Source organism: Sinocyclocheilus rhinocerous, unplaced genomic scaffold, assembly GCF_001515625.1.
Source record: "Sinocyclocheilus rhinocerous isolate Xijiao unplaced genomic scaffold, SAMN03320098_v1.1 scaffold185, whole genome shotgun sequence".
In the NCBI taxonomy this organism is placed as follows: Eukaryota; Metazoa; Chordata; class Actinopteri; order Cypriniformes; family Cyprinidae; genus Sinocyclocheilus; species Sinocyclocheilus rhinocerous.
This window is the reverse complement of record NW_015662163.1, coordinates 51229-59475: the sequence shown is the minus strand read 5'-3', so window position 1 is coordinate 59475 and position 8247 is coordinate 51229. Positions and strand designations below refer to the sequence as shown.

The 8247-nt window shown below is 35.6% G+C and overlaps 1 protein-coding gene across 3 annotated transcripts in view; it reads right to left on the bottom strand.

Moving 5' to 3' along the window:
- The window catches only part of ncoa1 (nuclear receptor coactivator 1), a 62959-nt gene extending 55908 nt beyond the window's left edge, over nt 1-7051 (bottom strand). For all 3 annotated transcript variants that reach the window (XM_016537523.1, XM_016537527.1, XM_016537525.1), the window contains exon 1: nt 6560-7051. The gene's annotated coding sequence lies outside the window, so the exon portion shown is untranslated. The remainder of the gene's footprint in view (nt 1-6559) is intronic.
- Between the last annotated feature and the right edge of the window lie 1196 nt (nt 7052-8247).

The window sequence follows — 8247 nt, the reverse complement described above, 5'->3', positions numbered from 1 at the left end:
CTGTGAGGGGGGTGAATTTTTTTATAAGTCATCCGTTTAAATTATATTAAGCCTTAAAGTTCTGCATAATTAAGGGCGTGGCCACTTGAGTGACAGGTGGATTGCCGCTGCTGTCACCACCGTCGAGCTAGGTGGGCGTGGTTTCAGCAACCAGCTCCCGCCTTTTTACCCATTTTCGATTATCCGGGAGTGACGCGCGGTGACGCGCTGCCAAGATGGCGACGGCCGGCTCTGCCCACTTTGAGCTTCAAAAACCTCTTCAGGAACCTACGGGTGACGTCACGGACACTACGTCCATGTTTTTATACAGTCTAATGGTGTCAATGCACCTTACGAGAGAATAAGACCAGCAAGCAAGGTAAACATATGTATACGTTTGTCTGTGTGTTTTTGTCAGATTTTTGCACACCAGTTTAACCTAGTAACATTTACCCGTCAACACGACGGTAACAAAATTTACTATGGTAAACTGCGCTATATCGTTTCAAACGACTTTTGTCAGCTTATTGGATTACCAAATTAAAATTATTTTTAGCGACCAACATCTTATATTAACATTAACTTAACTAATGTGACATTTTTTTCAGGTGTTAGTTAATGTTGGCCAGTAGCCTATTGAGAAAAAAAAAGTGTATGTTAGCTAGGTTAAACTAGTTTTTTGGCTATCTGCCTTTCTAGTTTTAGAATTAATTTGTTATAGTTTTTAATGGAATTTAAGATTTACTGCATTTTTTGTATTTGTGTTTTAAAGGCAACTGCAATGAAGCATCAAGAAAGACATGAACAGGCCAGCCACCCTGAGACTGATAATTCATGGTAAGAGAACAACTAGGTTTTGAGAGGTTTGGTGTATTCTATATGGGGTTTGCCTGTTAAAAGTGTGCCATTTCTACTTTTTGTTTTTCAGGGAACACATTTCTGTCACTAACAAAGTGAATGGTGAGCAAAGGTGGTGGCCACGTTTTGGAGCAGCACCTGGGTTTTGCAGATGGCTATGTATTTTTTCCCCATTATGTTTCTGTTGCCTAAAGATTCTTTGCGAGGATAAATCCAGATGATACAACATAATGCACTGCAAAATGTCCTAAGACAGGAGAAATGGTAAAGATGCACTGTTCCAGCACTGAAAGACTGTATTTTTAAGTGTTATACATGCAATGTTTTAAATAAAGAAATGTATATTTGATATTTGTTGATATTTTGTAATTATTGTGTCTGTTTTAATTGAATGCCAGTAGTAGCTATGTAGGATAAAAATAAAATGAATTCTATATAAAAATTATAAAATAAAATTAAATCTGTTAAAATTGATGAATTACAGAAGTATACTGATGAATTAGATTTTTTACAGTGTTACTGTAAAAACAGTACAGTTTGCTACTGTAAATCAAATAGTTTGCTACTGTAAATCTTAATTACAGTAACTTACTGGCAACAGTGTTGCCAGTAAGTTACTGTAAAAACCCTTTGAACTGTCTAACAGTGTGGGAGATTTATTGAAAACGTAAGCCTATTTATGCCTTACAGGTAACTTGGTATTTTACAAATAAAATTATGGAAAGGGCGAAATGCAAAATATTTAGAAGGTGTTGACTTTCGACCACTTTCCAGAGTCCTAAAACAGCTGCTCAATGTTGACAAGTTCACACAGCAGTCAGTCCCTCTGGATTTTGCCATTTCAATACATACTCAAGCAATCTCTGCATTACTTGCAATAGCTTGCAACTTTTGTCTCATACTACCATCACATGGCTTCCAGGCTAGAAGTCATTTGTTTACACATTCAACTCCATGGGAACCAACATAATTGTCAACAGGATTGTTGAGTTACATTGCAATTTTTCTCTTGTATTTTTCTCGTTTTCCAGTACAAATATCTAAATATTCTTTAACAGTGTGGGAGATTTATTGAAAACGTAAGCCTATTTATGCCTTACAGGTAACTTGGTATTTTACAAATAAAATTATGGAAAGGGCGAAATGCAAAATATTTAGAAGGTGTTGACTTTCGACCACTTTCCAGAGTCCTAAAACAGCTGCTCAATGTTGACAAGTTCACACAGCAGTCAGTCCCTCTGGATTTTGCCATTTCAATACATACTCAAGCAATCTCTGCATTACTTGTAATAGCTTGCAACTTTTGTCTCATACTACCATCACATGGCTTCCAGGCTAGAAGTCATTTGTTTACACATTCAACTCCATGGGAACCAACATAATTGTCAACAGGATTGTTGAGTTACATTGCAAAAAATTATTTTTTTTTTTCTCTTGTATTTTTCTCTTGTTTTCCAGTACAAATATCTAAATATTCTTAAATCAAGATATTTATTTGATAAGCAAAATGATTTAAGATAATAAGTCTTGTTTTCTGAAAAATGTAACTAAATTAAATGAGTTTATGCTTAAGAAAAAATTAACTTAATTCAAAGGGAAAACGATTAATTTTTCTTACCAACTGAATATTTCCAATATCCTGTCATTTTGCTTATCAAATAAATGTTTCTTGATATAAGAATGTTTACATAATTGCACATTTTTTTCTTCTTTAGAGTATCTTTGGACCAATTATTAAGAAAGATTTCTATTTGAGCATTGTGTTGTTTCATTACCTGTGTTGTTTACAACCCCATGACAGATAAAACTTTCATTAAAACAGTTATAAGTTTGCTCATAATTAATAAATTAAGGGAGAAACATCCTTAGAACTGTTTTATTATAAGGGATATTAAAATGTAATGATTTTTATAACAATTAAAGCAACACAAAAAACAAAGATTAAAATACCAATTATTAACATAGCAAATTTAATTACATTTTTTCCATTAAATTAATTGGGAGAAAATTTAATTTAATGCCTCCTACAGACAAAAAGATCAAATATGCACGCATGTTTTATTTGAAAAAGTAACAGCTGAGAATATTCAAAGTGAGAGAGTGGAAAAGGGTGCCAAAAATCGCAAGGTTTATAACAGGAGAGAGTGTGGCACATGTTCTCCGTGGAGAAACTGATGTTTCACTCACAATGAGCTTGTTACAACATCCAGTACTTCTGAACTTTAGGGGCGAGACTGTCCCTCCCACCTCTGCTATCTGTAAATACAACTCCTGAGGCAAAGGAAGCAGTTAGCAGATGCTGCACTCGCAGAAACTGTTGCCCCTCGCCCAAACTTCCATGCAAAGGGGAAGCGGAGTTTGTCCGTCTTGCACCGTTTCCGTGCGCTTTGAAAAACAACTCTGAGTTGTTGTTAAGCTCAGGCATGATCTGATAACAAGACATGGGACACTGAAGGTCCCCCTCTCGCCGTTCTCGTTGCACAGGGTGGGCGTCTGTTCGTTGGCTTGAGCAGGTTTGCTTTCCTGTCCCTCTCACTCGTTCATTTGCTAGTTCGCTCTGGAGCGCTCTCCCTAGCCCCACACATTCTCACAGGCTGCTGCACAAGCTTTTTTTCGAGAGAGATGTAGGTCAGCTCTCTGACGTCTAGGGAGGCACAGCTGAGCGCCCCTCTCCACGCTGCGGCAGAGAGAGACGCTCACACCGACACGCAGGGAAGGAAACTCCAAGAGCGCACCGTGCGATATCAACGCCTTTTGGTTATGCTGGATTCTGGGTTTGACTGCTGATCATTTACTCGTTGAGTTGTGTGGATATGTAAACAAAACATTAGGGACCTTTGTAAGACTACAGCAACTACATTATCAACAGTTGCATTGTACGAAAATACTTAAATTACTTTCCTTGAGATTTAGAAAAAAATATATACATATATTTATTACATAATTAACTGGACTTCACCAATGAAACAAAGAAAAACTTGAAGCCAACTGGTTATGAATAACCACATTATTTACACAGCTCCTTACAATCAAAAGCAATCTGTTTATTTCAGTTCGTAATGTAGGCTACGTATCCATAAGCTCCTCCACTGGAGACTGTTATAAACAGGGGTGCACATACAGGTGCATCTCAATAAATTAGAATGTCGTGGAAAAGTTCATTTATTTCAGTAATTCAACTCAAATTGTGAAACTCGTGTATTAAATAAATTACTGAAATAAATGAACTTTTCCACGACATTCTAATTTATTGAGATGCACCTGTAAGTGGTCTGCAGGTGCGACCAAAATAAGAAATGCGCTGTATAAATGAGTTCAGAGCGCGCGTTTGCGTACCGACATGGGCTGTTTCTCCCAAAATCATCATAAGCCTAAGTACATCGTAGACCCATTGCCACCTATGGAGCTACGATCAACTTAGGCTTACGATGCTTTTGGGAAACGCAGCCATGGTTGACAGCTGTTAATGCACAATTACCATTTTAGATCGACAATATGATTTCTATTCAAACTGAAAGCATAAATCTAGGCTAACGTTTTCAAAGCACAAGGCAAAACTGTGACATTTCATTCACTGGCGCTCTACAATCGGCAGCTTACTTGCCGGCAACTAGCCAAAACAAAAGCTTGCTGATTTTAAGTTTGAAAATGAAAAATTAAAATAATTCAAATAAAAAATAATAATTAAGGTTCAAATTATAATAGTAACAAAAATAATAAAAATATTAGCATTTTATTTTTAAGTTTACTATAAAATAATTGTATTTGTATTTAATACTCCCTTTTTATTTAAAAATAAAAAAGTATTATCACACTTTATTATTTAGTTTATTATTTTATTTAAAAAAAACTAAATAAAGTGCAATAATATTATCACTATTATTAATTTATTTTTTTATAGCTATATTTGATGGATCACACCATGTGCCGCCGTGTGAGAACCAAACCAAATCTCCAGGTCTCATATGAGAACCAGGTTGAAAAACTTATGTGCACCCCTGGTTATAAAGTTAAAGTTATAAGGGAGGTACACACTCCTGTTTAGTCAAACTAAACACTCTGAAAACAAGGAAGTCCACATCTTCTATCTCTCTCCTGGCAGGTTCATGTAAGGGACATGCTTATATGAATATGTGCTGGAATGTCGAGGGGTGACAGTGAGCTGTGAATTCTGACCACGAGCTTTGCATATTTGGGGCCTTCGAAAAGTATAAAAGCTTTTTCCAGTGGCAAGCAAAGAAAGCACTAGAGCAAGTAAAATAATATAAGGCAGGATAAAATCCTATTTGATGCACCTGATCAGCCAAGGATGGTAAATCAATAATAACAATTATTTTTTTAAATATTTTTTATTTGTTTTTAACATACTGGGAACCATTGATAGCATGTACAATATTCTACAATCGTAGGTATGATAACAAGATTTTACACAGTCATCATTGAAAAATAACAATTATTTTTATAATCAGCATTTTATTGTCAGTAATAATAATAATAATAATTTATAAGAATAATCAACCTCATAACATTAATATTATTATTACCTATATAATAATATAACATGACCTATATAATAATATAACCTTTATAACAACAATAATTATTACTATGATTATGAAGTTGAATATTGTTAGAAAATCTTATTACTCTCATTAAACTCATCCATTTTTTTTAAAGATCTAACTGCAGTCTCTCCCTAAATCAATGCACTTAAAAAATTTTTTTTAAAAAAGTGCACAAATAGATTTATGGCAGGATAAAATAATATCCAATGCTGCTGATCAGACAATAATAACAACAAAAACTGGTATAACTGCTTGGAAACATAATAACAACAATAACTATTATAATTATCATTATGAAATCAACTATTATAATTATTATTGTTATTATATTTTACTATTATTATAATTAATAATAATAATAATCAGAAGAATTAATTTTTTTAATTGTAAAAAAAAAAAAAAACGTTTAATTCAACCTACTTGCTGATAATTTGTAATTTAAAGTAAATCCTACACCTATTTTTGTTAGAGTAGAATGATATATGGCAGGATAAAATAATATTTTATTCACCTGATCAGACATAATAACAACAATAATTGTTAATTGGTTGGTAAAATAATCATTATTTTATTCTCAATATTAATAATAACAACAATCATTCATTATTGTTATTATTATTACTAACAACAATTATTATTATTATTATTGTTAATTTTATGAGCTGAATATTGTTAGACAATGTTTACTTTTATTAAACTCAAATAATTGAAAGATTTAAATAACTGCATTCTCAGCTAAATCAAAGCACTTCAGTTTCAAGCCTGCCGATTCAATTTGACACTGTCAAACTTGAGCTGTCAGTAATCACCATGCTGAGTCTCTCGACATGACATTAGCTTGCACTTCAACCAATTGCACCAAGTAAAATGAGCAACAACCACAATGCAAGCATCCAAATTAAATATTTTGACCTCACTATGCAGATCTGTATTTCACCGTATGAAAAAGAGAAACGATCAAATGCGTGTCTAATCACTCGAAAAGCAGTTTGTGTAAACGCCACATCTTTTCCACCTGTCTGGAAAACTAACCCATATATCTGAGCAATGTTTATGTATATGGTTGTTTAGATCAAGTAACCTCTAGCTGGATCAGCCCCGCCACATGATCTTTACTATACAACAACAAATGTAAAACACGAACGCATTCCAGTTACCTGTTTAGTCCGTTCTCCTCTTTAAGTTACAGATGTTCGCTGAACTTTGAGAAGGCTTGGAGGATGGTGTTTGCTGGCTAATACTGCCAGACGGAGCGATTAGTTATGCATTCAGTCAGATGCAAATATTTCTACAAGCCCAGCGCCTACGACTGAGCTTGCATTTGAGAGGTAAGTGGAGAAAAGCGCAGTTCATCTTATTCTGACAGAATAATTCCGTTAGTGTGGTGCTATGGTGTCCGTTAAACCTTCCAGTTGAAGTCTAGCTAAGCTAACGAGGTTAGCGGGCTAATTTCAGGAGCTATTTTAAAACCAGGACGCAGTTTTTCTCCGTTAAACTCCGGGTGTTTGTTGTCGTAAATGCACTTTGTTGACGATAAGCTATTTCTTTATTCCCTCCCGAAGCTGCAGTGCTGCTGTCATCCAAGTCAAATGACAGCATGTTTGTGTGTTTAATTCTCGCGTTGATCTCTCCCCACCGCCATTTTCATTCTCGAGCTACACAAACAAACAGGAGGATCGCTCACGTCACGCAGAAGGTGCGCGACTGCGCTGATCTCTATGGCATAGTTTGAGGCGGTTGCTTAGCGACGTATGACTTGGAGATCTGATTGGCTGCGCAGGTTTGTGTGCGATTGAGGAATCGCTGGGTTGCGTAGCGTATGGACGTACAATGACGAGGCCCAACAGTGTAGGCTAGAGCATAGATATATATACGTAGATTCCTCATTAGCGACTATTTTTACGGGCCGCGTAAGCCGTCAACTTGACGTCATTCTATGAAGGTATTTTTGGTGCAAAACAACTGAGCGTCTAAATTCCGCTGTCACAGACGCTCAGTTGTTTTGCGCCAAAAATACCTTCATATCATTCACCATAGTAATCACTCAATATTCGAAAGATGCCACACTCCTGCACAGAACGGCTCAACGGCTCTGTGAGAACCTACAGTATGGTGAATGACGTCAAGTTGACCGTTCCAAGATGGCGGCCGCATCTACGTGCCTGGAGCGGTCGAATGCAAGTAGGGCTATGGCAAGCCGTGTTAGCATTTAAAACTTTAGTTTGACTATCCATAAAATATATTTCAGATAGTTACAATTGTAATTCGGCTAGTCATAATTATAATTTGACTAGTCAGAATGATAATTAGAGGTATCTGCATTTATAATTGCACTAGTAAGAAATCTGATTAGAGATATCTCTAAATACTTTATGACTAGTCAAAACTCCACTGAAGATATCTGTAATTACGTCATAGATATCTTCAATAGATGCGTCACATATACGCAAAGGTAATTAGAGATATCTCTAATTCAGTTTCGACTAGTCACAATTATATTTTAAGATATCTGAATTGTACCTGCTCCTAGTCGAATCTGCTGTTGTGTGACGTGAGACTAAATTTACTCAGCTCCTCCCAGAGCTCCTCCCTGCCTAATATTTAGTGCTAACTGCTAACAACATATATAAGTCTGCTTTTGTTGTCACGGAGAGAAAAGCTAAAGTGCTTCAGGGATTATTAAATAATATCTGGATGCAGCCATATGTGGTAAAAGGTCTCCAGCGTGCATGTATGTATAGCTCTGTGATTTTAATTGAACCATGGTGCAAAACGGACCAAATGCAGTGTAATGTTCAATAAATGCAGAAAACCGCAAACTGCTCGTCTGAATTTATTTATTATA